Source organism: Bison bison, unplaced genomic scaffold (genome assembly GCF_000754665.1).
Source record: "Bison bison bison isolate TAMUID 2011002044 unplaced genomic scaffold, Bison_UMD1.0 scf7180017864289, whole genome shotgun sequence".
In the NCBI taxonomy this organism is placed as follows: Eukaryota; Metazoa; Chordata; class Mammalia; order Artiodactyla; family Bovidae; genus Bison; species Bison bison.
In genome coordinates this window covers 7,068,103-7,070,225 of record NW_011494861.1, presented here as the reverse complement: position 1 = coordinate 7,070,225, position 2,123 = coordinate 7,068,103, and the positions used below count along the sequence as shown (strand labels likewise).

The 2,123-nt window shown below is 56.7% G+C and overlaps 1 protein-coding gene across 1 annotated transcript in view; it reads left to right on the top strand.

Annotated features, from left to right (window-relative positions):
- The window catches only part of ESPN (espin), a gene marked incomplete at its 5' end in the record, with an annotated part of 34,169 nt that overhangs the window by 27,565 nt on the left and 4,481 nt on the right, over positions 1-2,123 (top strand). The window lies entirely within an intron of this gene.

Here is a 2,123-nt window from a genome sequence, read left to right as displayed (position 1 = left end):
CCCTTGACAAGAAGGCAATGTTCATCAAGCTCTAAAGTGCCCTCAAATCGCTTGTGATCCTGTTACCATGACTATTGTGGTTCAGGTGCTCTGGGTGGGGCTGGGCTTCTTCACTTCCGACAAGCTCTCAGGTGAGGCTGACTCATCCTAGGGATGGTAGGAGCAGCCAATAGGCTTTTGGTCATAGTCAGACTGCCCTGGGCTCCTTTCCTGAACTGCCTCATCCAGCCTCAGGCTTCTCATCTGTCACCATCACTGGCTGGCAGGATAGTTTGCCCTTCATCTGCTGAACAAATATCCCCTGGGCGCTGTCTTGTTTTTCGCACACTGTTGTATCCACTGGGGATTCACAGTGAATATGTCAGGGCCTGCTCTCAAGGTGGCTGTGGGGGTGGGGGTGGGGTGTCAACCAATAACCAAACACAGCACCTTAGTAGTGTAATAAATGCCCCCAGGGAGACAAAACAGGTCAAATGAGGAGGTGCTCTGATGGGGAGGGCAGAGGACTGGGCAACCTGAGACCCACCAGCCTATTAATATTTGGGTTTGGGGTGGGCTTAGGAGAAAGTGATGTCTAAGGTAGATGTGGAAGATTAGGAAGAAGGGGACAGAGAAAAGAGTGGAGCAAAGAGCAAGTAGGAAGGACAAGGGAGGTCTGGGAATCAGAGCGGGTGTGGTGGCTCCAAGGGGTGGAGCTGGAGATGTCAGTCCTGGTCAGGTCACCGAGGCCTGGCTTTGAAGAAAATGGACTTTCTCCTAGAGCAGTGGGGAGCCTGGGAGTGGGACTGAGTGGTCAAGTGGCATCATCATTTTTTTTTAAACTTCTATTCAATAAGTATCTATTGAGTGCCAAGCGAAAGCCAAGTAGTGGAGCGCACATGTACAAGTCACAGTATCTACCTTTAAAGCACTCACCTTCTGGCAAGCGAAGCAGGTATATAGAATTCAGGGAAGTAAACTTAATAATAGAAACCAGCCAAAACACAGATTTATGTATAGATGCTTCTTTGAAAGTTGAGGCATCATCATATTTGTATGTGGGAAACATGTTCCTAAGTGGGACTGTACTGGCCAGGATGGATTGGTACGCCTGTGAAGTGATGGCAGCCCCTCCCTCCACCCCGCTGGAAAAGTGTAGAATGAGGAACAGATGAGACTCTAAGAAAGTGCCTGGCGAGCCTAGCTCTATCAGTTGTGTTATTCTAGGACTCAGAGTGGGTGGGAATAGGAGTGGAAGCCACAGGTTCTTTAGCAGCCTCTCATTCAGCACTAAAACCGATGGCATAGACAGGGAGGGCTTGGCTGCAGGGGACTTTGATTAGGGGGGGTCATCTGTCTGGAGTGAGGAGCGGCCTCGCTGGGATCTGGCCTCAAATCGCAGACCTTGGATGGGGAGGGAGAGGACTGCCGTCTGTCGCAGCTTCAACGCCTTTTGCATGTTCCTTCGGTGGTGTAATGAGCGACCAAACCAGGTGTGGAGACCCCATCCGCCGGCCCTGCCTCTGCAACAGCGCCCAACGCCCGGCTGTGTGTCTCTGCCAGCGACCAAAGCGGACACTGCCCAGCGCCTGGAGCGGCGGCCTGGGCCGAAGCTTCGCCCCAGCGTAATCTTCCGCCGGCCAGGCGCGGCCCGCCCCTGCAAACCCAGCCCCGCGGAGCCATTACACCACCCAGGACATGCAAATAGCGCCCCCCGGCGACCGTCGCGGGAGCCGGGCCGGAGGGAGACGCGCCCCCCTCCCCTCTCTTGTCTTCCCCGCCTTAGCTGACGGCCACCAGCTCCTGCTGCTACCCCCGCGAGGGCTGGAGGTACTCCCGCGAGCACAACGCCATCCTCGGGCCCTTCGGGGAACTCATGACCGAGGCCGACATCCTTCGCATCGAGCAGCAAATTGAGAACCTGCAGGTGCTGCACAAGGCGCAGAAGCTGGAGGCGCGCCTGGAGCAGCTGGAGCTGGAGCTGGAGCAACTGCTGCCCATCTCGGCCGCCCTGTCGGCGCCGCGCTTCACCGTCGACCCACGCCGCATGCACGGCCGCGCCGCCAGCCTGCCCGCCTGGTGCAGCAAGATCTCCGTGCTGCTCAAGAGCATGGCCTCGCTGCTGGCCGCGCTGGGCGGACGGC